Source organism: Marmota monax, unplaced genomic scaffold (assembly GCF_021218885.2).
Source record: "Marmota monax isolate L192 unplaced genomic scaffold, Marmota_monax_Labrador192_F-V1.1 WCK01_AAM20220418_F8-fsc00051, whole genome shotgun sequence".
Lineage (NCBI taxonomy): Eukaryota > Metazoa > Chordata > Mammalia > Rodentia > Sciuridae > Marmota > Marmota monax.
The window spans coordinates 13,642,295-13,669,385 of NW_026695202.1; the positions used below are offsets into that span (position 1 = coordinate 13,642,295).

The window sequence follows — 27,091 nt, forward strand, 5'->3', positions numbered from 1 at the left end:
CTGGCTATACCTGTACCGTGCTGATGTCACGCCGAGCTATTTCCAGCCTGGTTGCCATGGAAACCACAAGGCCTCAGCTCCAGTTAGGAGTTCAATATATAATTTACTTACTCCCCCATCCCCCCCAGACCCACCCCAAAGAGACTGGGGCGTACGGGGAACAATCGGCTAAAATATACAATAACACCCTCCACTTCCCTCGGCAGCCCGTGAGAGGAGGGGGAGGAGGAGGGCGGAGCGCGGAACGGTAAATCCATTTTGGAAGCAGGGGGGATGGCAGGGAGGGAGAAGAGCTTCCTCATTAAGAGAAGAACAGGCTGGCACTGGGGACGATTCCAGGAGGCGGCTCTGGCCTGATGAGGGGATGGGACGGGCCCTCTGCCCAGCGACCCCAGCACTGCCCAGAGGAGCCTTCATTAAGGGCCACGGCTGAGGGACGGCTGGGGGCCAAGTCACCAGGCCACAGGTGACCAGCTTGTGAAACATCAGCACTGCTAGCTCAGGTGTCACCATTCCTGGGACCTCCAGATGCAGAGATGTCACCAAGGGTTGCTCTCCCAAACAAGGGGTGGTGGCTACCTCCAGGCCTAGTGTGCAGGTGCTCCCGATCAACAAAGTGGTCAGCTTGAGGCCCGGGACCAAGAAACCAGCCAGGGGTGGCATCTTCCCAACGAAGCTCAGGCCCCTGCCACCCACCCAGTCTGACAATTCCACAGCCTGGATTCACTGACACCTGTTCTGTCTGTGCCCTTCCCTCTGAGGGACACTGGGGGCCCAGGAGGACTCAGACACAGCTACTCATGCAGGGAACCCCCAGGTCAGCTGCAGAGGGCGGCCAGGTCCGCTCTCCACTCTAGTGACGTCAGTACAGGTGCGTCGTGTGAGAGGCAGCCAGGGAAGGCTTCCTGGAGGAGGTGCTGGCCTGAGCTGGAGGGCTGGGAGAGGACGCTGCCGGGGACAAGCACAGCATGAAGGCCAGGTTCGGTACCCCACAGGCACGGCGGGCGACCTGCGGGCCTGGCCACCTGACGGGGCACCACACTCTCCAAGTGTCCCAGCCTTCCTCAGGTCTTCTGGGGCCTGGGCATCCAGGGCAGGCCATGGGAGCCTTGTCCATGCTGGGAGAGGCAGGGTCCCAGCCCCAGGCTTCTCTCCCCGGGTTCCGTGGCTTCGAGGCCTGGCCATGTTAGGACCTGGAAATGGCTCTGGGCAGGCTGGGTCCCTGCCCCAGAGTGGGGACCTGATTCTAACCTCCCCCCCTGCTGCAGCCCTCCTGAGCAGCAGGACCTGTTTTCTGGATGGAGAAACCGAGGCCGTGAGGGAGCAAGGCCAAGCGTCAGGGCGAGCTTGAGCTCCTCCTCGCCCCTGGGGAGCCGGCGGCACTGATCCCCAGAGCAGGCCTGGGATCCCGAGGCACCTGGGTCTCGCGCTGACCCAGGAGTTCCCCCACAGGCACCCCAGATCCTGCCCACTGAGCTGCACCCCAAGGGCCCACTCTCCCATTTCCATCCTCCTCCAGCCCCCGCTGCGCCTTGGTGCGGGAACAGGGCACTGAGCCCTCGAGGCCAGCCCCCGGCCTATCCCCGTCCCCCCTTCCGCTCTCCCCCTGCTCGCCTGGCTCCAGCCACCCAGCTGTCCTCAAACTCCCCAGCCACATCCCAGACTCTGGGCCTTTGCACAGTCTGTTCCACCCACTCGAAAAGCCCTTTTCCCAAGAGCTACACACAGAGCAGTGAGAACGCCGACCCCTGAACAGGACAGCCGGGTCTGACGCTGGCTTTGACGCCTGGCAGCTGTTGACCTTGGTGCTCGCAGCCCCTCATGGCCCCCTGTGTGGGCTGAGTTAGCACAAGCAGAGGAGGGCCTGGGGCCTGGAGGCCCCCCTCAGCACTTCGACCCCTCCCTCCTGCAGGTCTCTGCCCCCATGAGCCTTGCCACCCCCTTACCTGGCCTTAATTTCCTCTCAAAGACACCCCCAGCCCCAAGCATGCACTTTATGATTATTTGCTGAGTTAATGTCCCCCTCCTCAGCACACCCTCCCTGGGAAAGCGGAGCGTGGTCAGTGACACTCCTGCTGTCTCCAAGGTGGGCACACGGAGGGCGTTCAGCACGTGTGTGGGGATGGATGAGGGAGGGACACACCCGTCAGCACACACACACGACCAAGACACACGACCCAGGGGCCTGGCCTCCCCGAGCCCTGGAGCCATCCCAAGCCGGATCCCAGTTCTCCTTTGCAACTGTGGGGGAGCTGGGCACTGTGAACACCTGGCTGGCAGGAAACACCTCTCCTGGGGGGTTTGCCAGAGGTGGGGGTCCCCAGGTCGGCCCCGGGGGCTGGGCACACTCACAGCTGTGTTTGTCCACAGGCGCGGCCGTTCCCTTCCCTCACCGCCCCAGTAATGTACACACAGCCTCCCAGGAAACTGCAAAAAATGAGTTAATATAACATTATGGCTGAGAATTTAAATACACAGGAGTCAGGCAACGCAGACTTACAGTTCCCCAAGCAACTGTAAAAACCGCACAAGCAATTCAGCACAGGGCGGGAAGTGGATCTAAGGCCTCTCGGCCAGAGGCAGACTTGGGGGCTCCTGCCCCAACTGCTCAGTCACGGCCAGGTTCAGACAGATGGTTCCTGTGGGGCTTAAGGGGATGCTGTACCAGGGACATGCTACTCAGGCCACATGGCTCACTGGACACAGCCCCTTTGGGGATACCAAGGAATCCCAAGCAGGAGTTAGAAGGAGGACCCCTGCCCTAGGGTCTTGCAAGTGGAGCCCTCAGTTCTACCCTGACATTCTCCCATCCCCAGCTCCCTCTTAAGGGCTCAGGACCTGGCTGGTGGCTTTGCACTCCTGCCTGTGCAGGAATGTCCCATGGGACTACTTTCTAGGACCCTCTGTCTCCCCTTCCTCCAAATGGATGGAGACTGAGGAGAGCCGCCCATCCATTCAAGCCTCAGTTCCCTCGTGGACAACAGGCCTGGGGCAGTAAGAGGAACCAACATCTGTGAAACATCTGGAACAAAGCAGCACACAGCCAGTGCTCAGTGAACAGGAGCAACGACTATCCCCACCGTTACCAGTGCTGCCATCCCTGTTTCCCTTTCTCACCCCAAAAGAATCTGGGGGACACAAAACACAGAGGACTGGATGAAACCAGGGCAGCGAAGGCTTCCTGGGTCACTTGGCAAAGGGCCCTAGGGCTGCTCCCGCTGGGCCTCATTCTGAGCCTGGAGGGGGAGCTGTCAACACCCAGCAGCCCTACAGATGCCCAGGAGGAGTCCCCGCACACCTTGAGGTCCCTTCCACAGCTGGCTGCAATCTGGCCCCGGCTTCCCCCGGCAGCACGGGGAGGGGGAGGGCTGAGCGGGGTGATGGCTGAGCAGGCCCCTCCTTGATCGCGATCAAAGCCAGCAGTGAGGGTCCAGGTCTCCCTGGGGAGGAGCCTCCTCGTGGGGCTGGGATGAGCTTGAGCCTGGAGCATGATGCGGCTCCCAACAGAGAGCCGGGTGGGCGAGTGAGCGAGTCAAAGCACTTGGATGAGCAGAGGCAGGTGGGCTCCAAGGCTCCCAATGGCGGGGCCCTCGCGTCTCGAGCCCCAGGTCTGGATCGCTCACCTGGCTTGGGTTGCATGGACCCCCGGATCAGAGGCCACAGCTCCTGCTGGGCAACCCCCTCCAGGACCCCAGTCAGGAAGGTCTGGGCCAGGCTGCAGGGTGGGCGTGGCCTCAGGGGACCCCCAGACAGGAGTGCCGGATCCCAAGGGCAGTGAGGTTGGGGGCCTTCAGAGGTGATCCAGTTCAAGCCATCAGCACACAGGGCACAGGCTCAGGTGAAGGGACATAATGACAAAGGGAAATGCTACTTACTATCAGTCCCTCGGGGGTGGCCTCCCAGGGATGGCAGCTGGCTGAGCCATAAGCACCTGGGTGAGGGCTGCCCGGGGATCAGAGGCAGGACCCAGCTGACCGAGGAACAGGAGGGATGCTCACTGAGGACACGGAGACCAGCCCCAGCTGGCCTGACCCTGGCTGCTGCCTGGCTCAAGTGCAAGGGGCAGAACCGAAGGAAAAACCAGGCCACGGTGGGCACCAGGGTCCAGAGTACAGAGCCGGAGCCAGGGTCCCAGGTTTGAACCCCAAAGAAGCCTCAGTTTCCTCTTTTGTAAAATAGGGGTAACAACCACACCTGCCACCCAATGAACTATGAGGATAAAACAAGGCCCACAAGCAGGTGTCGTGGGAGTGGGAGCTGCTGCTGCTGGAGGGGGAGAGGGAGGGGGTGGGGAGGGGAGGGGGAGGGGAGGGGAGAGGTGGGGGAGGGGAGGGGTGGGGTGGGGGAGGGGAGGGAGGGCATACTGGAGGGAGGAGCACGAACCAACCAGCCACAGCAGCAAGAAGGCATGGGTTAATTCCACCAAAGCTGATAAGCGGGGAGAGAAATGGAAGCCAGGAGACAATCAGAAGTGGTGGCATCAAAAAGCCTTCACTGAGACAAACCCCCTCTCCCGCCATTTGTTCTGAACCAGGCAATTTGCTAATGTCCTTTTTCAGCCACTGCCTTGTGTGGTCTCCACACAAGGACAGTGCGTGATCCCCATCTTATAGGACAGGAGAGGACACCCAGGCCTGGAGGGGCAAGGGTCAGCACATAGTCTGGCACAAAGGGAGACCAGAAGAATCCCAGGCGTGGACGCACCGGCAGGACCCTGCCGTCACAACCAGTGCTGCGTGCTCCTCGTGCCTAGCCTGGTGCCTTGAGGACACGGGCCAAGATGTGACCTCTCCAACCCCAGGCCTTGCCCAGGGCCTGCATGGATGGTAGAGTGGGAAGGAGGTGGATGGAGACGGATGGACAGCTGGCACAGACCAGCGGGCCTCACACTGGCTGGCCGCTCGTGTTTCCTGGTGCCCAGGCCTTGGCCTCCTCCCCAGGGGGCACGCAGATGTGCAGCGGTGGCAGCAGCTCTGGGCTCCTCTGTCTGCTCTGAGGCTGGGTCAGCACAGGACAGCCCTTCCCGGGAGTCCAGAGGAGCAACAGTCTCCCCCCGACTCCAGATGGCTCCAGGAGGCAAAAAACTTCCAGGAAAACTGTCCCAAGGTGTCCTTTCCTTCTCACTGGCCCTTTATCAGGCTCCTCTCATCTGATGGACAGAGTCCCTGGGCCTGGGCCAGCTGACTGTCCCCGCAGTCCCACGGCTTTCTGCCCAGCAAACCCTGATGGCCTCCCTGAAGTCATCACTGAGGCAGGGCTGGTAGCGGCCAGGCGGCAGGCCACCCCTGCACGGGGGAGGGGAAGGGCCCGAGATAGTTTTCCATCCACGCAGCACCCGGGGCTGGGCATCCTGCCAGGTGTCCCCAGCAGGCAGGCCACACGCAGGGTCACGTCCTGGCCTTCGAGGAGCTCACAGTTCAGACTAGGTCAAAGCTGAGCCAACCCAGAGCAAAGGGCCCCGAGGACGGGAGGCCAGGGCCCACTCAGCTGTCGGGGCTTCTAGAAGCTGTGAGAAGCCAGGCACCGCGATCCCAGGACCCCCTGAGACCAGTACACGGGTCTCTGGAGCTGCTGGGCACAACTGTGTTCCTCAGTAGAAGGAGGTCCCTCTCCCATAGGCAGACCCTCTCCTGGTGACAGTGGCACCGGCAATTGGCCAACACAGGTTAGAATACTAAGTCCCCTGCGTTGGTCTGGAACAGCTCTGCAGGCCACGGGGCCAGGGGGATCACCGGACGGCCCCCCACGGTGTAGTTCCTGACCCTTTCCCCGTGAGCCTTCCCCAGTTCGGCTGCAGCCAGAGGGCCGTGGGGTTCAGTGGCCAGCAGACAGGAGAGCAGCACTGTCTTGTGGGCTCTCCTGGAAGATGCACCCCTGCACTGAAGTCTGCACAGATCCCGTGGTGGCAAAGAGCTGCGCCCACCACCCCACAGGGCCACAGCCGCCCTGCTCTGCACCGGGCACTCGGGCGCTCCTTTCACTAGCGTTGCCCGAGGGTCTCTGATCGTGAGGGAAGCGCAGCTCTTTCTCCTCGGCCTGAAGTCCCTGGGCATCAGACAGGAAGGGGAGGAGGGGACAGGCATCACAGGACTGCCGGGAGCAGGTGCTCCCCAGACCCCAGCCTAGGCCGGGCCTGCCAGGTGAGTGGTGCCACCCAACTTGGAGCCGGGCAGGGCTCGCCCTGGCTCTGCCTCCAGAGGTTGGCACTGCTGTGGCGGGGCCACTGAGAAGCCCTGTGCAGAGCACCTAAGAGCACCGCTGGATGTCGTCCTTCCTGATGACATCCCCAGGGAGGGACAGGCCTTGCCTTGAGGAACAGGAGGGAGGGGTGGCCCTGCCATGGGCCACCGAAGACCCAAGTAAGTACTCTGACCCGGGCCTAGAACTCGCCTTCCCCTGACCTACCAATGACACAGAAGCCAAAGGCACACGGCACAGGCCTCCCCACCAACCCACAGCTGGGCCCAGAGAGTAAGTGGAAGCCCAGGAAATCAGGGGGTGCTCATTCATTTCCCGAGTGGGGCCTTCAGGCCTGCAGCATCCACACACATGGCTATACCAAGATTTGATGAGGGGCAATGAGCCCATTTTACAGATGTGGAAACAGAGGCTCAGAGATGACCTGACATAGTGGGCAGAAGTAGAACCAGGCTATAGATCCTGAGATTTCCTGGCCCAGGGCTCTGACTCTGCAAACTCACCAAATCCAAAAGGCCATCTGAGACATCTGACTTGACCACTTCCCAGAGGACCTGCCTGGTCAGGTACGACATCCCCGCCCTCAGATCTCCTTGTTCCAACTGCATGTGCCACTCTCCATTTCCTCAAACTACACACTCCCTGCGCCAGGGCCTTTGCAACAGGACTTTCACCTCTGTCAGGTCTGACGTGCACTGCTGTCACTGGGTCAGGCCCTGTCTTCTCTCCCCTGAGCTAAGGCATGTTCACCACTCATCTGCCAAGGGCCAGCCATGCAGGAAGACCACCCAGCCTGGCTGCTCTGCCCACAGGGTTATTCCAGCCAAGCCGGACACAGCCTCTGCAGAGCTCAGCTCTCAGCCAACGACCAGCCCAGCCTCCCTGAGGGTACCCTGCTGGGATTCCTCAAGGCAGGGCAAAATGGCGACCTCACAATCCAGGCACCTAATGGCCCTGAGGTCCAGGCCCACCATGGGTAGGTGGGGGCACAGGTCAGTCCTGAGCGCTCAGTGGCCCCTGAGCCCCACCGGCTCTGGCCGGTTCTCCGGCACTGCTCCTGGCCACAACCCACCTTGAGCCCGGCCTGGTCTCCACCCACCGGCCTTCCTGCCATCCAGCTCTCAGCTACAAGCCCCGTCTCTGACTTCAGACGCCCACTCCCTGGCTGTGTGGCACTGACCAGGTCACTTAACCTCTCTGTGCCTCAGCTTCTCATCTGTGAAATGAGGAAGGGGACTACACGGCTCATAGGGTCATGGGTGGATCAAGGGGGTGCCACCTGTGACGTGCGTGGCCCAGGACCAGCACACAGCAAGGGCCTGCCCACCTCTGGAGCATCACTGTCACTGAAGCTGTTAGCAGGGCCTGCGCCAGGTCCCAGGGGGTGACCTGGGCAGGCGAGAGCATTGGTGGGACAGTGCCGGGGTGGGCAGGGCCCACCAGCCCTCCCGAGGGTGGTCCAGCCCCGGCCTCAGGAGATCTGAGATGCCTGGGCCTGCCCACCCCCACCCCTCTAAGAGCCAGGGCAGGTGGGGTCAGGGGTTCTGAGAGGCTGGAGCAGGCCGCGTGGGGCTGAGGCCGGGAGGCCCCTGGTGTGGGCTCCGGGTAACAGGGAGCCAGGGACGCGCAGAGGACAGCAAGGAGGCTGCCACAGGACGCAGGTAGGGGGTGGGTCTGGCTCCTTCACTTGACAGCTGGGACACTGTGGCCTGGCACAGAGTGGCTATGGGAAACGGCTCAGGTGGCTTCAGGAGCTGGGCTCTGGGGGACAAGCCACAGCCCCACCTGCTCCTTCCCTCCCAGGTCCTCTCCTGTCCCATCCCTGGCCAAGCCACCGGCTGAAAGCAGCTTCACAGGCAGCAACGGGAGCGTGGACTCAAGACCACCAGGTTCAGATACAGGTCCTGCCCACAGTAACAGGAGACCCGTCCTACACCTGCAGACCCTGGACTGCCCCTGCCTGCCCGCCTCCACCAGGCCAGACTTCAGCCCTGGACAGGGCACCAGGTGCCCGCTCCACCCCTTCCTCGTCCCCAGTCCCTGCAGACTCTGCCCCAGGCTGAGCAGACAGGCCCTGGCCCAGCGCCTCCCAGGAGGCCACCAGGCAGGCTGCGGGACACCACCTTCCCATACAGTGGACCTTGGTTCCCCATCTACAGCATGGGACAATCACCCTCCCCCAGAGCTGTCAGAAAGCTCAACAGAGAGACCGTCAGAAGGAAGGTGCCCAGCGCAGGGCAAGAACAGTCCCTTCCTGGGAAGCACTGACACCTTCAGCGTCTGGAAGCTCATGTCACACCACTTCCTCTGGCTACCACAGGGTCTTCGCATGTGCTCTTTCTCCTGCCTGGAACACTTGTCCCTGTCTCTCTCCCCATTGGTTGCTCTGGGGTCAGATGCCACGTCCTCCAGGAAGCCCACCCTGGTGTCCAGGGGAGCTGAAGGTCTCCCGAGTCTCCGGTACCAGACCACAGACTCCAGGAAGACAGGACAGGACCTGGCCTGACCGCCGCTGTGTGCTCTCATTACACGTTTGTTGAACGAATGGGCAAATGAGTGAGTGAATGAGACACAACCGCTCTGTATTGTCTCCAGGGACAATACGAGGCTGTCATGGTGACAGAGCCTGTCCTGAAGAGCTGTGGGTGCCCGTGGAAGGCCCTGACAGCCAGAGGGGCCGGGAAGCACTCCCAGGGGAGGAGACACTTCAGTCTGAAACCAAAAACTTAAAAGTTGCAAGGTTCCAATGCCCACTTCACAGATGAGGGAACCGAGGGCCAGGGCCAGGGACTGCCCTGTGGCCATCCTAGGGACCAGCCCCGCTCATCTGTCCGAGGCTCTGCCAAGTCACTTGCCCAAGTAGCCCATTCACTCCATGGGGGCTGCCCTACCCAGGGCCACCACCTCCCGCCCGGCCACCCTGCTGGCAGGGCCGCCTGAGGCTGGGGTGGGCTGGGCGCTGGGCACGCGGCGCACTGCTGAACCGGGCAGCTGGCAGCAGCGCAGCTCCAAACCAGCTGTTTGGATGACAAACTGCGTTCAAGCTTCATTAGGGTAATCACGGGCTCCCCTCCCGGCAGCGCCGCGGAGCGCGACTGTCAACCTGAACTAATCAAACCCGGCCCCAGGACACCCGCCCGCCTGGCTGACAGGCCGCTAAGCCGCCGAGCCACCTCGCGCTGCGCAGATCGCGGCGAGGCCTGATCCCTGGGCCCTGGAGACGCCAGCCTTGGAGACCTGCGGCGGCTCAGGGGACCTCAGAGGCCCAGGCCCCACCAGCACTGGGAAGCCCGACAGCCACTCCTCTGTGACAGTGGGGAGCTGCACTCAGAGGGAAAGTGATCCAGGGCCACCGAGAGCCAGGGGCGGGCCCAGGCTCGAACCCAGGTCGGCCAGCTCGCCCCGGCCCGCCTCCCACGCCCTGCAGGCCGGAGCTGCAGCTCCAAGGCTGGGGTCAGCTGGGTGGCCTCGGCAAGTCCCTTGATGGAAGTGGCCTTAAGCCCTGCATCCTGACAGGGGCTCCAGTCCAGAGGTGTGGGAAGCAGACTGCCAGGCCCCAGGGTGGGGCTCAAGCCAGCACCGCCGCCCGGTAGAATCCCAGTGACCCCCCTGCTCAGCTGGGTGGCCACAGGTGGCTGCCCCACGTCCTCGGAATCAGGCCTGGGCCCAAGGGGGGGGGGTGTCTGGCTCCTTCACTTGGCAGCTGGGACACTGAGGTCCATCGAGGGCATGGAGCCCACAGGGAGGCAGCAGACCACGCCCACTCCCTCTCCACGGAGCCCTCGGCACCACTCAGCCAGCGGTGGCTCCGCCGGGCATCGGAGCTGCTGAGTGAACACATGGGGAGTGAAGGAGCCAACACCGTGTGCGGACGGCCATGAGCCCCCCAGACACTGCCCGGCCTCTGTCTGGTGGGGGGAGCAGGTGCTTCACAGATACTTCATTACAAATGGCACCAGCCACATGGAATCAGGAACCATTGGGTCACATCCACCAGAAGGGCCACTGTCTGGCCTGGGAAGGCCCCAGTGGGCTCCCTGGAGGCGGCAGCCCTGCAGCCGGGGCCCTCTGAGGGGGGTGGGGGTGGGCAGCAGAGTGGAGGCCCAGAGCTGGGAAGGAGCTTGGGGCTTTTAAGGACGAAAAGCCTGTCTATGTGGCCAGAGGTAGTAATGGGTACAGGAGCTGAGGCTGCCGGGGCAGGGGCAGGACCGGGCCTTCATTCCCAGGGTGACAGCAGCCTCCAGACGACTAAGCAGGAGCAATGGCGCTGGGTGCCACGGGGAGAATGAACAGAGGGCTCTGACCCACAAGAGCACAGCCATGGGGCATATGTGACAGGGGACAGACCTTGGGAAGCTGGGCACGGGAAGCACACACAGGGACAAAGCCAACCTCCAAGGTGAGACTCCGGGGCTGCTGGGTAGAACTGGGAGATGCAGAGGGAGCCTCCTGGGGCACTGGAGGGAGTGTTCCAGGTCGGCATGGGGGGCTGGTTACACGGGTGTCATGGCTGTGCGCTCAGGCCTCCAAAGAAAAGAACAAAAGCCTTGCTCCACTCCTCAGCCTCTGCCCCTCAGCCTCTCCAGGTTTCCGTTTTTGCATCTGAAAAATGGGGACAGTGACAAGAGCTACCTGGCTACACAGAGGTTTAGGAAGATGGCGTGTCCCCAGAGGCGCTCAAGCCCGGCCGAGGGCCACTGCACCACGCAGGCAGGTCACACCAGAGCAGGAAAGCACGTGGCTGGGTGGTGGTGCGGCCCAGCCACGCGGCCCCTGCCCAGCATGCACCAGGCCCTGGGCTTCGTCCCTAGCGCCCCCAGGAAATAAGAATCAAAACAAAGCAGCTGTTTCCTGAAGGCCCCTTGGCCTTCTCTGGTCCTCAGTCTCCCCATCTGGGAGGGGCTAGGGGTGTCCAGCTGCCTCCGTGGCAATGGAGAACGCAGTCCACACCCTCAGATCCAGGCCCCGTGAGCCTGCGCTTCCCAGAGTCACCCTGAGCACCACTGCGAGGACAGAGAGCCTGCCTCACCGGTGCCACCCCGATCCACACACAGCAGGCGTCAAAACAGCACTCAGGGCCAAGGCCACACACCCAGCACCAGCAGGGGACGGCTGGCTCTGGCCTCCAGGTGCCCACCCTGACTTGGTTTCTTCCTGCTCACCTACTGTGTGCTACCATGATGGCTCTTCCAGGGACCCACTGGGCAGTGGGAGCACAGGATGATGGGCACTAGGACCCAGCCCAGGGTGCACCCTGCCTGGGACAGAGCTCAGGCGAGTCCTGCAGGAAAAGGGTCTGTGAGGCCCAGGGCCAGGGCACAGGGAGCTGGAGGCAGGGAGGGGCCCTGTCCCCTGTGGAGCCTGAGCGAGTCCCCGGGTGGCCTTGGGAAGTCTTGCAGTGCCATCAACACCAACATGCCTGCAGGCTCAGCAACCTGGGGATGCGGCCTGGTGTCAGGGTCATCCTCAGCTCCACTTTACAGGAGGCTCTGAGATGTTTGGTGTCTAGGACTGCCCAAGGGAGGGGCCAGGAAGCGCCGGATGGCTGGGATCCCTCAAGTCGGCCCACCGGGTACAGCTCAAGCTCCCAGAGGAGAAGCCGGTATGATCTGTGCCCTGTCCGCCCACCACCTGGGGCCGCTGAGTCAGTCAACACACACCCACTGTGCGCCACAGGTGCAGTTCTCGTGGCTGATTCACAGCAAATGCCAAGAATCCCAACGCCCAGTACCTGCCCTGCACCTGGTGCTGTGCCCAGATCATCACGCTTCTCTAGGCAGTCTCCCGAGAGGCACTGCCATGGCCATTTTGTAGATGAGGACACTGAGGCTCAAATAAGCCGCCCTGCTTGAGCCTGGCCTAGGCCTCTCAGCAGCGAAGACCAGGACAGCGGGCTCCTCAGTTGAGTCTTGTACCCGCATTACCATATGGGACCTGCACCCCGGCCATGGGCAGCAGGTACCCAGCGGGGTCTCAGGATGAAGCCAGACCCAGAACTCCAGGCCTGTCCCCTCTCCCAGGCCCCGGCTGGGGACAGCACCTACAGCTGCACACCTCCAAGCCCATAACCCAGTCTGGGCTTTTGCTTCTGCCTGTGCCCTGTGATCTGGGCTCTGGGGATACCAGAGACCACGCCTGCTCCCAGGGCTCTGCTCACACCAGTTCAGCCCCATTAGAGGTCCTGGCTCCCTACTGGACCCCACAGACATGAGAAGACACGGGACAGACAAGAAAGTAGGCCATACCACCTGGGATGCTCGCCCCCCTACACCTCCCATGGCTGGCACCTTCTTTCCCCTCAGGTCTGGATAAAGGCCTCCCTAAACCATGCTACATTAGCAACCGCCCCACACCTGTTCTCCAGGACCCCCACTTTCCTACACAGCTCTGCCCACAACCTGACACAGGACCCAGGTTTCTGTGTCTGCTGGTTTACTGATGGTGTTCCCTGCTGTCCGGTGAACCCCACGAGGGCCAAGACCTTCCTGCTTTATTCACAGACATTCCCCTCCCAGCACCACATCTGGCACACAGTAAGGCCTCAGTGTCCTTGTTGAGTGAATAAATCTGCTGAACGAATGTTGATAGGCAGGGGGGACACTCACATTGGTGTCACCTGTGACCCCCCACCTGGAGCAAAGGCAAGGCAGAAGTGAAGCCTGGGGCTGAGAAAGCAAGGACAGGACTCTGGGGGACTCCAAGTGCAGTCTTGACAGTCTTGAGTGTGACGGAATGTAAGCGGGAGGCAGCAGGGTCGTGGAGCGGTGACGGGAGCCTTCAGGATCACAGCTCCAGCCCAGCTCCACCCCAGGCTGCAGAGCCACTCGTCTGCCCCTTCCCACGGCACCAGATGCACGTCCTGGTGCCCACCCACAGGTCGAGAGCCAGCTTGCCACCCATGCAGGCCACATCCCGAGACCCTGGCCTGTTAGCATGGTCTCCTCCAGCTGGGCACACCAGCTGGTGCCAAGACAGAGCAGCTCAGGTGAGTGACTTTCTACAGAGGGCTGCCGGTGGGAGGCTGTGTCCCTCCTGTGCTCCAGCCAGGACCTGCAGGGGCAGGCGTGTGTACACATGCACTTGTGTACATGTGCAAGAACTGGCTGTGAGCTAACAGCTCTCAGCCCCACGATGGACTCACCTGGCACAGCCTGGCACGGGTGGGAAACTCGCCCAGACATGGTCCTCTCTTTGGCCCCAGCCAGGCCTTGGCTCCCACCTCCCCTCCCGGTGCACCAGCTCGAGAGGCCCCTGCAGCCTCGCCCCAAGAGATCCCTCAGCTAGGCCTGCCCCAGGCACCCCACCTCCCCAGATGCATCGCCCTGCCCCAGGCCTGGACTCTCCAAGCTCCAGCCACACTGCCACCTCCCTCTCCCCCCACCTCTGCCTCCAGACCTGCCACCGACAAACCCCAGCACAGGGAGAGAAGGGTCTTGGCCCCACAGCCTCACATGGTCTGGCCCTGTACCTCCCACAGCCCTTGTGTCCACTAAGTTCCAGCCACACTGGCCTCCGTTCTGCCGCTTGGCCAGCAAAACTCAGACTGCCACAGGGGTCTGAGCCTGCCTGCCTCGAGGGTCTTTCCCCTGATCTCCTGGCTGGTGCTCCTCATCCTTTGGGTCCCAGTTCAAAGGCCTCGTGTCAGAGAAGCCTCCCCAGAGTACCCTGGCCAATGGAACCTCGTGTCCGGCCCAGCTGGCGCCGTTCCCATCCTCACGCACCTTCCTCCTTGTGCACGGCCTGCCCTTCAGCCCGGGCAGCTGCTATGTATGAACTGACACTACTGCTGCGTCCTCAGGGCCCGGCCGCAACAGGTGCTTCAGAACTGCTTAACGGATAAGCAAGAGAACTGCCGGTCTCCACCATGCAGGCGGACCTGGCCGCCAGGGACTCCCGGGGCCTCTGGAGGCCACTGCCCCGAATCCAAGGCCCCTGTGCTGTGCCCTTGCTACTTCTCCAGCCCCGATGCCGGGTCCCCTCCCTCACTCTGCTTCGCAAACCACCTGCTGTGATGCTCAACTGTCCCCTCTCAGCCACCGGTTTCCATTCATCTTCACCCAGGTACTCTCTCTGACCTGCCCAAGCCCATACGTCCTCCCCTGGCCACCCGGAGTCCTGAACCCCTCCCCACCTCAGCGTTACCGCTTGGCCTCCGCTGCCCTCCTCCCCGCTTCCTGTCATTTCTGCTTCAGGTCCTGGAGCCGCAGCCAGTTCTCGGTCCCCATCCTGTGCTTTTACCCCCCTGCCTCGCCCCCTCGTCCCTCCGGCTCACTGCCTCCCCTCTTCTTCTCTGCTGAACAAACTCCCATTCCCCCTTCAAGACCCAAATCAAAATGTCACCTCTTCTGTAAAATCCTGCCTGACTCCTCTCCTCCTACAGCAGTCAGGACTTTATTGGATGCAAGAGAAAGAAACTCAGCTTAAATAAAAAAGGGACCATGTCAGTTTATATGGCTGAAAATTCCAGGGGTGCCTTCAGGCATAGCTGGATCTAGAGGCCCAAGTAAAATTCATTTGTCCTCTGCCTCAGCTCTCCCTCCCTGCATGCTGACCGCATCCAAGACTGCCTCCTGGATGTGGCCGTGGAGAGGGTGGCCAGCAGCCCACACTCACACCCTCCAGCTTCGGCCACCACAGCCGAGTCAAGCTGGCGTGGGCCAGGACAGCCGCCTCCGTCCACACTCAGCTCTAGGTACAAATCTCAGGGAGGCCTCTGATTGGCTCTGAGGAGACTTGTGCCCATTTCTCCATCGCTGTGGCTGGGAAAATGGGGTCCCACCTGGGTCTCAAGCTCACCCTGGGAGGGAGGGGGAATGGTTCCCACCCATCAGACGTGTCCCACTCTGCCCAGACCTCCTCTGTCAGTCTCCAGGTATCCCCTGTGCTGCATGTTGTCTGCCCTCCCAACGCCTTACATGTCCATAGTTCTATGGCACAAAGAATTCCACCTCCCTCACAGCTGGGTCCCCATGCCAGCAGAAGGCCTGAGAAACTTCGGCTTGCTGAATGGAGGTCCGCTGTGCGGAGACGGCACGTGCAGGGTGTGTAATAACGGGTTAACCATCACCCCTGGCAGGCGGCAGATCTGCATTTTCACGGAGGCCTCTGGGGGACACAAAGCCTAAATGACAACGCGGGAAGTCAGGAGGGAGGTGCCCAGGGGGCCCTGGGCAGAGCCCAGTCCCAGCAGCCCAGCCTGCGGGGGCCACTCAGCCAATCCCGAAGAGCTGGCTAAGGGTCTGCGAGTGGAAGGGCTGGGAAAATAATTACCGAGGAGGCCCGGGAGGGAGGCGGGGAGGCTGGCGAGAGGCTTAATGAACCTGCTAGCGCGTTAGTGATTCCTGCCTGCTCGGGGAAGGCGGAGGCAGACAGCCATGTTGCCAGCTCCCGCGACTGAGGCTGCCAGGCGGGACGGGCGGCAGGCACCAGGCGGCAACAATAGGCACCGCTTCATCATCTGCCTTCCAACATGCGACTTTCAGAGGGCAATCTTAATATATTAAAGTCCAGATGACAGCCTGTTTCAACACATCTCTTATTAAATTGGGCTGGAGTCCATTCAGATGCATTATAAATGCAATGGCTAAAATTTGGATTCAACTCAGAATTACAGAGAGCTGAAGACCAGGTGAGCAGGGTGCCCGGTCCACTTTCCAGAAGGGACACAGGGCCCCCAAAGGTCCTCTGCGTGCAGGTGGGCCGGCTTGTTCCAGAAGGCATCCAGCCCCGACAGCCCTCCCATGGTAGCCCCTTGCTTCCCCCCACCTTCTTGTCAGTCTCAGAAGAGCTCTGGAAGGCGGCAGACGGCACTGCCCCTGTAAACAGATGACCTGGAAGAGTCTGGATCGAAATGCCACCGCAAGGGCAGGTGGGGGCTCCACCCGGGGCAGAGACTCCTGTCCAGCACTCACCCTCACTCTCACTCCCGGGTCAATGAGAGCCACACTGTGCTCTGCAACTCACAGCAGCTCCAGGTGGGAGAACAGGCACAGAGAAGTTAAGCAATGCGCCCAGGCCACACAGCTGGGCAGCTTACAGCGCCAGGGCTCGGATCCCAGACATACGCACTTTTGTTCAAACATTCCTCGGGACACTTGGTACCCCCTGGCTGGCTGCCAGAAAGACCTGGGGAGGCAAAGAAGCCCAGGCTCCACCTCACCAGGGTTCTTCAAGCAGCAAACTGCCAGGAGGGCCATGTCAGAAGTTAGGGCAAGTGCCCGAGGCCAGTGGTCTGCTTCCGCTTTGTGTCGGTATGAGCTGGGCACCCAGAAGCAAGAGTCCCCACTGTGGGATGAGGAAACGAGGACACTGAGGCCTGGAAAAGCGAAGTCACACGCCCTAGACAGTGACCCTGAGGAACTGAGTAGGTGCTGCAGCCTGAATGAGATCCACCCACCCCAGGTGGTCCTGCTGCCAGCTCCTGACCAGGGGGGGGCTCACAGAACCCAGTCTCAGGCACACACTGGGACAGGTATGGAGCTGGACCTGTCCCCTCCCACTACCCCAGGAACTCCAGGGCTGGGAGACACAGGTCTGGGGGAGGGCCTCGTCCCTGCACCCCACCCCTTCAGCAGTCCAGTCTGGGTGCCCAGTGGGACAGGAACACCAGCTGGTCCCCCACAGCAGGGTCTAGTGCAAACAAGGCCTTCAGAAAAGCCTCCCCACTTCCACTGCCCGGTGCTTTGAGGCCCCGGGCATCCCTAGGCCCAGGAAGGCTGCTTTCAAAGGGTCCCAGAAGCTCATGAAGTCTGTCTCTACTTGTCCCTAGGTCTGTTTCTCCAGAAGGGTGTAAGAGGGTCACCTCTGAACCACCTCTGTGGGCACAAGACCCCACGCCAGATGTTATTCTGGTGACCGAGTAAGTGAATAAATGACAGAGCCAGTGCCACCCCACCCAGTGCCGCGGTCACGCCCACAGCAGCCTGCTCCCAGGTAGAGCCCTGGGTTCTGTCCAGTGAAAGGGACCGACTGTCTGAGATGAGACCAGCCTTGGCCCTCAACCACTGCAAGTCAAGGAAACTGAGGCTGGGAGGGCCGGGGTCTCACCAGAGGGGCCTCGCCAGGATTCGAACCCGCAGGCTGTTTCAGCGGCAGGCGCTGCCCTGCCTACGTCCACCCGCTCACACCTCGATTCCACGCCGCCCTGCCCCCACCCCACCCCAAGGGACACAACCATGCCCATGCCTCTGACGAGGACCTCTAGCTACAGAGCAGTCGAGGACCCAACCAAGGTCAGATCGTGGCACACACAAGGCCTGGCTCAGCGGCTGCCTCCAGCCCCTCGCGCCTCCTCCACAGCCGAGGCTGCTCCTTCCCCATCATCAGCGATAAAGAAGGGAAGGGGGAGGGGAGCGGAGGGGAGGGGAGCCCCCCACAGCCCGCAGCGGGCTCCTTTCTGGTCAGGGGAAAAGCCTCTAATGAAGGCCCCACGATGCCGCTGAGCTGGCGGTGTCAGCCCGGGAGCCCCGCGGAGCTGCGGGCCGCGCATCTCTGCCCCCAATTAGCACACAGGTCCTCCATCAAAGCACACGCCTGCTGCCAGGAGCAGAGGCCACGGGGACCGCCCTCCCAGCAGTGGGAGGAGGCCGCCACTCTCTAGCAGGCCCTGGCCTCTGCCCCTTGCCTTGGGGGGTGGACCCCCAGCCCCCCCCACTCGCTCACACCCTCTCCAATCAGCCAGCTCAGGGCAGACGCCGTCACCCTGGGGGACGCGCTAATGAAGATGGCCGACATTAATCTCTTCCCTCTCCCGACAGGTCAATTTATAGTTCCATGGGGAGCCCTGGCACTCGGCCAGAGGGCCTGACATAACTCTCCCTGTTCCCTGGGAGGACATCGGGGGTGGGCTTGATGGGCTGAGGGGGCTTGGGGTCCCTGGGGACAAGTCTTCCACCTCAGCACCCACCATAACTGCCTCAGCAAATCCAGGCTGGAAAGGACCTGGGCCCCTGGACTTGATGCCTGCAGGGACCTGAAAGCAAAAGCAGCCCTGGCTCCTCAGTCCAGGGCACCCTGCTCGCCAGGAGGCCACCCACCGAAGGGCCAGGAAGCTCTGACTTTCTGCTCTCACTGACCACAAGGGGATTCTGAGAGCCCCTGTAAGGAGCAGTCCCTCGGCTTGTGCCAGGTTCCCAGATTCACACCTAAAGGATCACCCAGCTGGCCACCCTGTGCAGACCCTGGGGACACCCGAAGCCCACTTTACTGGAGCTGCCATCTGGAGGGGGCGGCAGGCCTGACAGCACCCCACCCCACGGCGAGCCCTAGGAGAGCGCTCCAAAAGCTGGGGCCCCAGGGGAAGGAGCACTCAGTCCTCCACCTGAGGGAGGGGGGCACGGCTGGGTCCCGAGGAAGCAGGAGGGGGCTGCGTGGGAAGGAAAACCAGGCAGGGAAGACCCAGTGCCCAGGGGCTCTAAGACCAGAGGACACCTGGATCTCAGGGGGTGAGGCTAGAGGTGGACAGGGGAGGTTGAGGCGATGCCCAGCCTCGAGGGATGGCTCAGGAGTTTGGCCTAGTTTAGGTCTGTGGACAGCTGAGGAGCCTGCCAGCGCAGAGCTGCATTTAGAAAGACAGCTTTGGCAATGGTGTCCCAGACCCACGGTCACGGTCACGGTCACGGTGGGGGAGGAGCAGCAGGTACGTCCAGGCCAGAGAAAAAAAAGACAAGGCCCTGGTCAGAACCAACAGAACACCTCGTGAACTGCATGGGCAGGGGGTACCTGGGTGTCTGGGAGGCCACTGCCCTGCGGTCTCCAGTTTGAGGACTGTGTGGGAGTGATGTCACAGGCCTGGAGTGGACAAGGATGGACCTGGGGAGCTCCCAGCAGGCCCCAAAAGCAAGGCCTGTGCTTGGGAGAATCAGGACCCAAATGTTGGCCCCAGGTTCAAAATTCTGCGCAGCACTGCTCCTGCTCCTGGGGAGGCCCATTTCCTCAGGCAGAGATGAGGCCAGAGGAGAGGGCTGCTCAGGGAGGAAGCAGGGCCTGGCAAGGGCAGAGTGTGGGCGAGGTGTCCCCGCTGTGCTGGACAGAGCCCATCTACTGGAAGCAAGCCTATGGGTAGGGCTGCCCGACCTCCCAGTTCCAGAGGCCAGCACTGCCCTGCACTGAGGTGCTCCCTGAATCCGCTGAATGGATGCCCCCTCCACCAGGCGGTGGACCCTCCTCCCTCCTCCATCGGGAGTGGAGCTACCAGGTCCCATTTCATCCCTGGGTGATACTGGGAAGGTCCCCTTTTCCCTAGGCTAGAGGCCCAGGCCCTGAGGGACTTGCTGAAAGCCCCTCAGCTTAGACGTCATAGTCACGACGGAATCAGGGTCCGACTGACCCCAAAGCACACTCTTATGGATAGGAGGAGAAAGAACAAGGCCTAAATAAAGAGCCCAGACGCTTACAGTGGCTGCATTATGGTGGTGGGACAATGGATGGTTTTTTTTCTTCTTTTCTACAATGAAAGATTCATCCGCTGACTGCTCACTCTGGGCCCTGTGTGCCCTGGAGGGGAGAGCCATGGCTTCGGCGTCGAGCAGTACCGGGGTCAAATCCGAGCTCGGCCACTTCCTATCCAGGAACCTGGAGCCAGCTCTTTGCCCTTTTGGCCTCCGTTTTCTCATCTGTACAATGGGGACAAACGCCCCCTCACTCCAGAGGAGCCGGTCACGGCTGGCGCACAGTAGGCACGCTGTCAGTGCCAGCCTTTGAGCATCACACCCCCGCGTTCTCGCCACCTGTCCGGCCTCCAGAGGGAACTTGAGACGCCCCCACGTGCCAGACGCTGGCGCTGGGCGGGCGCCGGGCCCCGGGGCGGACGCCCACCCTCCCCGCCCCCCGCCGCGCCCGTGCTGCCCCCTTACCCTGGCGGCCGGAGGGCCGGCATCGGTCCCGCAGGAGAGCCCGGGCAGCGGGGCCGGGCTCCGGAGCGCGGGGCGCGGGCGCGGGCAGGGCGCGCGGGGGCGCGGGCCGCGCGCTCCGGGCCGTGCGCCCCGCGGCCGCCGCGTCCTCGCCTCCAGCGCGGGCCCCGCGCGCCCCGGCCGGCCCGGGGGCAGGCCCTGCGCTGCGCCGCGCGGGGTGGGGGGCGGGCCTCGCGGGCCCTGGAGAGGCGCCCGGGCGGCGCGGGCTCCCGGCGGGCGCGGGCGGCGCCGCTGCGGTGGCCCCGCTGCTGAGTGGTGGGACGCGATTTACTGGCTGCAATTCCCGGCGCCCCTCGATGGCACTTAAGAGAGACCGGGAGGGAGCCGGGGAGAGCGGGCGGAGGGCGGGCGGGCGGAGGAGGGGCGGCGGGAGCCGTGCGCGCCGGCGGGGGAGGGGCGCGGGCGGGGGCGGGCGGGCGGGAGGTGGGGAGAGGCCCGGATGGAGGCGGCGGGCGGCCGCGGCGCGCCGGGCTGGGGTAGGGGGGGGCCCTGCCTCCAGCCCCCGCCCACCCGCGCCCAGCCCCCCACGCGCCGGCGCCGCTGGGGGCTCAGGCCGGCCCCCACTCCAGCGGCCCACCCCACCCCGCGCCTTCGGAAGACCCGCCACTCACTCGCCCTCCTGCCCCCGTTCCCCCTGCACAGACCTCCCTTTAACCAGCTGCTCCACCCCGTGCACCCCCATCACCGCCGCCACTAGAGATCAGGAACTCTTGGCCCACGCGCCCTATGCCAGCCTGAAGCCATGCTTGGTTTGACACCATAGTATTTTTTGTTTTTAATTGGAATTAATTCCTATCATTTAAAAATCAGGAATTTTCACATGAAAATCCACCTAACTGCTCAATTTGGATATGAGGAGTCTCGACAGAAGCCTCCCCCTCCCGCCATGCCACTTGGTAGCGGTCTGGGCAGAAGGCTGACCTGCAGCTGGCCACAGTCCCCACTAGGCCCACCTGCCCGGCCCTTGAGGCATGCGTGATCTCCCGCCAGCCTGTCATATCCCAAAGCCTTTGCAGGCCCTCTCCATGGGATGCGTACCTCTTGCTCCCTTAAGGCCCTCCTCTGGGAAACCTCTGGGCACTGCCCACAGTCCCTTCCTGCACCCACAGCACCCCCCCCCCAGAAGGTAGTGGTGCCTGCCCTGCCTGCCTGCCTCCTCGCTGGCTGGCACCTGGGCGGCCTCTGCAGCTGCACTGCCACCACAGGGCTGCTGCTCTCTGGCTGGATTCTCCCTGAGTTCTGGCTCCAGGCCTGGCCCACAGTAGGCGCTCAATAAGTGTTGGCTTAGAGGCAACCAAAGAGGAATGGCTGGGATTGGGATTCCTCCAGGCGGCCTGGGCCGCGCTGGGCACAGGGCACTGGTCCCTGCAGCTGATGTTCCTTTTAAAAGCCCCAAATGTTCCTTCCGGGCAGCTTTTGCCAACCAAGAAAGCTAATGATTTCCACGCTTCATTTTTCTCCACCTTAATCCCACTGCCAAGGCTTCTGGGCCTCTGTTGCCACTGCCTTCCAACGGGCACCAAATCCCTCCCAAAAGGTGCAACCCACCTGGGGAGGACCAGGGGAGGCCCCACTCTGCTTCCCTGGCCCATGTGGGGTCATTTTCAGGTTGCAGGGCCACAAGGTTAGAGAGTAAGAGCTGGCTGGCGCTCCAGGGGAAGGTCAGTAGCCCAGACAGCTCTGATGAGTCTCCTAGGCAGGTGTCTCTGCCATCATCATCATCATCCTGCTGCCTCCTGAGCAAAAGATAAACCTAGACGTAGAGGGAACCAGCCAAGAGCTGCCCCTTTCCAGCCACCAGAGACATCACAGGTATTACTAAAGCTCTGTCACAAACCCAGCCAATATCCTGGATCCCACTTTACAGAGAAGAAACAGAGTCAGAGTGATCTCAAGGTCAAGGCTGGTAGGGCACTAAGCCAGGAGTATGGGTGACCCTCCAGAGTGTCCCTGCCCAGAAGGGAAGTGAGACTCCCTCAGGGCTGGATCCAGAGCTAAGTGCATGTGGTGCAATTGGTCTGTAATGGGGAGAAGTAAGTACCTGCATCGCAGAGCTGGCTATAGACAGGTCTCCCTCCCTGAGATCTGTGTAACCTGTCCCCACCTCGACAACCACGCCCTCACCACAGCGGCCCTGCCAGGTGCCCTCATCAGTGAGCGGGCCAGGAAGCAGACCTAGCTCGAGAGTCGGCAACTCCCTGCAAGTCACCTAAACACCTTCTTGGGCCTCAATGTGCTCATCTGTGATGTGGGGGAACAACCCATAAAGGGTGAACACCCCTGCACAGGCTACGGGGATACAAGACGGTGGACCAGCAAAGAGTAGGGACAACCAGGAAGTTAAATGCTCAGGCTCTGGGGTGAGCCAGCCTAAGTTCAAATCTGGATTTCCTGACCTGTCAGCAGTGACTCACCTGCTCAGGGCCTCCACTGCCTTCTCTGCAAAATGTGTCAGGGCTGAAAAGAAGACAAATGGATTTAAGACAAGGCTGGCAAGGAGTGATGCACGTGGAACCCTCAACACAACCAGACGACCATAGGTTCAAGATTCGCCACCCTGCCCAGGGAGGAGAAAGAACAAGGAGGGAGCAGTGAGATGCACAGGCCCAGCAGGACCCAGTGGCACACGCCCATGATGCCAGGAGACCAAGGCAGGAGGATCACAAGTTCAAGGCCAAGCTGGGAACCCTAGTGAAACTGTGTCTCAATATGAAAAAGATTGGGGATGTAGCTCAGTAGTAGAGCACTTGTCTAGCATTTGTGCAAGCCCCTGGGTTTCATCCTCTGTACTGAAGAGGGGGAAAAAAAAGAGGGGGTCCTGGAGCATTCCTGTCCCAGCTTTACTGCACAGTTATGCAGCTTTGAATAAGTCGCTTAACCTCACTGGGCCTCAGTGACTCTGTTTGTAAAATGGGAATATTAATGAGAGTTCCCACCTTGTCAGATTGTGCTTGGAATTAAATTAGGTAACTTGGGACCTGTGCTTAGATCAGTGCCTAACACTAGTGATGTTCAAGCAGCATTAGTTTGTTTCTCATTACTCAGTCTCAAGTTCACCGATACTCTCCTGCTGTCCCCAGGAGAGTTTGATTTGTGTGTGTGTGTGTGTGTGTGTGTGTTTGTGTGGTTCAGAAAATAATCAGACCAACCTCCATTCAAATTCCACTTTTGCCAGCTGAGCTGGCTGGGCCCTCCTGGCAGGCCTCAGTTTCCTCAGCTATAAAGTAGGGGCATAGTGGCACCTGCAGCAGCCACCTCTTGGCACTGTGCCCAGGTAGCAGCCTTCCAATGCTTCTGAGATAAAGAGCAGACAGCTCAGTGGGGGACCCTGGCCACAACTCCAATGGTGGCCAGATGGGGCAGCCCTTTGCCTGGGATCAGAGCTGAAGCAGAGCTAAGTCCAGGTGTAGGGCTGGTCTATTAGGGGAGACAGGTGGGTGCCTGCTTTCCAGAGCTGGCTCTAGATGGGCCTTACTCCTGGAGTCTTGTGCAACCTGGACAGTCCCTTGTCTGTAGGTCTGGGAGCTCCAGGGCTGCCTAGTGACAGTCCTTAGTAGTAGTGATTGGGGCAGGTGGTTGGAAAACCAGCTGAGCCTCTCAGTCCCAGGATTATTCTGAAGGTTATGAAGAGGGACCTACCTGGACAGAGGGGCAAAGGACCCTCAGAGAGGCCTCTCCTGAGCCACCTTCCCAGTTGCAGTGGTCCCCAATTCTGCCATATCACTGTTACTATAGTAACAATCATTATTTTTAGTCATCTTCATTCACCTGTGGATTGTCTTCATCCTCCTTCCTCTGAGTTCCAGGAGAACAGGCGTTTGGGTCTGTCTTAATCCCTTCTGTACTATAGCCCAGCATCATACAGTGCCAAGTACATAGTAGGTGCTCAACAAATATTTGCCACTTAGTAAGAATTCTCAGATGGTGACAGGAGCTCCCCTTCCTGGCATACAGCCCAGTCTGGTCCCAGCTGCTGCCCCCTTATCTCCCCACAGCTGGGATCAGGAGGAGTCAGTCCCACTCTGAAGCCGGGGAGCATGTCACCCTCCAACAGTGCTACAGGGCTTCTTGGGTGAGGCAGGGACCTGGGCAATTTCCTGGCTCACAGCTCATTCCAGGGCTGCCTGGTGACACAGACTGGCTCCCGCAGGCCCAGGGAGGCCCTGTTCCAGCAGAAGCAGCCTGGGACTCCCGCCCCAGAGCCCAGCAGGGCTTCTCCAGTCTGCCCACCCCCAGAACTGGAGGGGCTTCATGGCTGCGCCCTAGGATGTCATCTGGGGGCTGGGCTCCCGCCCCTCCCGCGTACATGGCACTCCCCCGCTACAGTTTACAAAGTGCGTTCACAGACATTATCACGTCGGCTCCTAAACGCCCCCTAAAAACCACAATAAATCTCTCGCTCTGGCTCCCGAGCCCACCGGCTGCTGCGTAATCAGTGAGCAGAGAGGCCTCAGGGCCCAGCGCCTGCCAAAGCCGCCGCGGCGCCAGCAGGGGCAGAGGGGGGTCCACGTGGGCGGGTGGCAGGTGGCGGGTGGCAGGCCCAGCTGGGGCGCTGCAGCAGCGAGGAACAAGCCTGAGGCCCAATCCTGCAAAGGCGAAAAATGCTGTCTCAACCCAGAGGGTCTCCTGGGAGAGGGGCCAGTGGCCAGCAGGCCTTGAGGGGACAGACTGGGGCACGGGAAACAAGAGAAGGAGCAAGGTTAGGGAGCACGAGGGGACGCGGAGGGTTTGTTAGCCCCGTAGGAGCATAGTTGTGGCTCAGTGGTAGAGCGCTTGCCAGCACGGGGACACATGCTGGGGTCTCCTGGGGACAACAGGAAAGTCCTAGCAGCTCAGGAGGCTGAGGCACGAGGATGGCAAGTTCAAGGCCAGCCTCAGCAACTTAGCAAGACCCTAAGCAACTGAGCCAGACCCTGTCTCTAAATAAAAAATAAAAAGGGCTGGGGATGTGGCTCCGTGGTTAAGATCCCCTGGGTTGACTCCCTGGTTCCAAAATGAAGAGTAGTGAGGCGATAAAAACGGTCCACTTGGGACCCAAGGACAGACAGCCCCAGCTGGCTCTTCGCACCACTCCCAGGTAGCAGCCCTGAGCCGCAGGGTGTTCAGGGTGCCCCCAAAGGGTGCTCCAGCAATCCAGGCCTTTGCAGGGCTGTTCTCTGCCAGAAACATCCTCGCTGCCTTTTGAAAGTCCCTGCCCTTCTGGAAGGGCGGTTTAGGACCCTCTCACCCAGAGAACCCTCCCCAGCTTGCAGAAGCTGACCAGGATCCCCTCTACCTGAGCGGTCCAGCCCCTTTTCCACTTTGTTCTTCCTTCCCCTGAGGGCAGGGGCTGTCTTGCTGCCTGGCAGTGGCCCAGAGCCGCTGCACACAGGTGGGTGAGTGAACCAGTCACAGGCGGTGACGTAACGGGGACACCCACACCCAGAGGGCCAGAGGCTAGACCCTGTGGGGCAGCCTCAGCAAACACTGCTTCTGTTTTCCGCCCTGGGCAGCTGCAAAGAAAGAATCCCCCAAATGTCTGAGTCAAATCAGCCAGTGGCTGCGGTCCGGCTTTCGTATTTCACATTTCCCTTGCTTCTCAAAGTCGTAGGAGCTCAACTTACAAACTGTGGAAAGTTCAGGAAAGTTTAAATAAGCAGGGAGAGGGAGGGCCTGGCCTGAGGGGGCTGTGGCTGCTCTGGCAGGCCTGGGCCTCTCTGCCTGCCACCCAGGGAGGCCTTGGGCTTGACCTCTGGGCTTGGAAGTATCTATGATGGGGTGGCTGTGGTCATATCATGGCACACAAGGAGCAGGTGGTGGCTTCTCTGTGGCCACTTCTCAGAGGACCCAGAGTGTTCCTGTCACAGCCTTCACAGGGCCTGCAGAGGGTGGGGCGTGGTAGGCCCTGTGAAGTATTGGCCCTAGGGTGTCTGAGGCCAGGAGACGCAGAGGACGTGGGGACTCATGAGCAGATGTCCACTCTCCAAGGTGAGGCCCCTTAAGTCCACAGCCCCAGGGCTGAGAGTTTATAGCTCGGGCCTGGCTCCTTGGCCTGGCGTCCCAGTTCCTTTCCCCTGCTAAAGGACTTGTATCCAGAAAGATGCAGAATTCCTACAACTCAACAACCCCATTTTAAAATGGGCAAAGGATTTTAAAAGATTTTTCTTCACCAAAGAAGATGTATAGGTCTTGGGTTGTAGCTCAGTGGCAGAGTGCTTGCCTCGCATGTGTGAGGCACTGGGCTTGATCCTCAGCACCACATAAAAATAAAATAAATAAAATAAAAATGCCATGTCCATCTATAACTAAAAATATTTTTTTAAATATACAAATGGTCAAAAATACATGAAAAGACACCCAGCATCATGAGCCATTAGACAAAAACCACAAGGAAATGCCAGTTTACACCCACTGGGAACAGGGTTCCTTTGGGGGATGGTTCTAATAAAAAGACAGGCAGTAACAAGTGCTGGGGAGGATGTGGAGAAATGGGGATATCCGCACATTGCTTGTGAGAAGTTTAAATGGGGGCTGGGGCTGGGGCTCAGTGGCAGAGCGCTTGCCTAGCACGGGTGAGTCCCCGGGTTCGATCCTCAACACCACATAAAAATAAATAAATAAAATTAAGGTATTGTGTCCATCTACAACTAATTTTTTTTTTTAAGTAAAAAGAAGTTTAAATGCACGAACACTGTAGAAAACTGTCCATCTGTTTATCAGAAGGTGGACTGGGCCACTAGATTACCTGGCAATCTCACTCGCAGGCATGCGTACCCGAGAGAAGTGAAAACACATGTCCACACAAAAACTCGGATACAAATGTTTACAGCAGCGCTGGTCACGATAGCCAAGAAGTGGGAGCAACCCAAATGACCGCTAACAGACAAGTCGCAGACCAAGGGCGGTAAGTCCACTCACTGGACTACTATCCGGCCGCGAAAAGGCCTGAAGTACTGGTTCCTGCCACTTCATGGTTGGACCTTAAAACCATTATGCTAAGTGAA

The 27,091-nt window shown here is 60.7% G+C and overlaps 1 protein-coding gene across 2 annotated transcripts in view; it reads right to left on the reverse strand.

The window, feature by feature from the left end:
• The window catches only part of Tcf20 (transcription factor 20), a 175,627-nt gene that overhangs the window by 133,659 nt on the left and 14,877 nt on the right, over nt 1-27,091 (reverse strand). The window contains exon 1 of one of the 2 annotated variants that reach the window (XM_058574218.1): nt 20,052-20,069. The exons of the other annotated variant lie outside the window; for it this stretch is intronic. The gene's annotated coding sequence lies outside the window, so the exon portion shown is untranslated. Of the gene's footprint in view, nt 1-20,051; nt 20,070-27,091 lie in introns of those variants that run through there. 2 annotated transcript variants of the gene reach the window in all.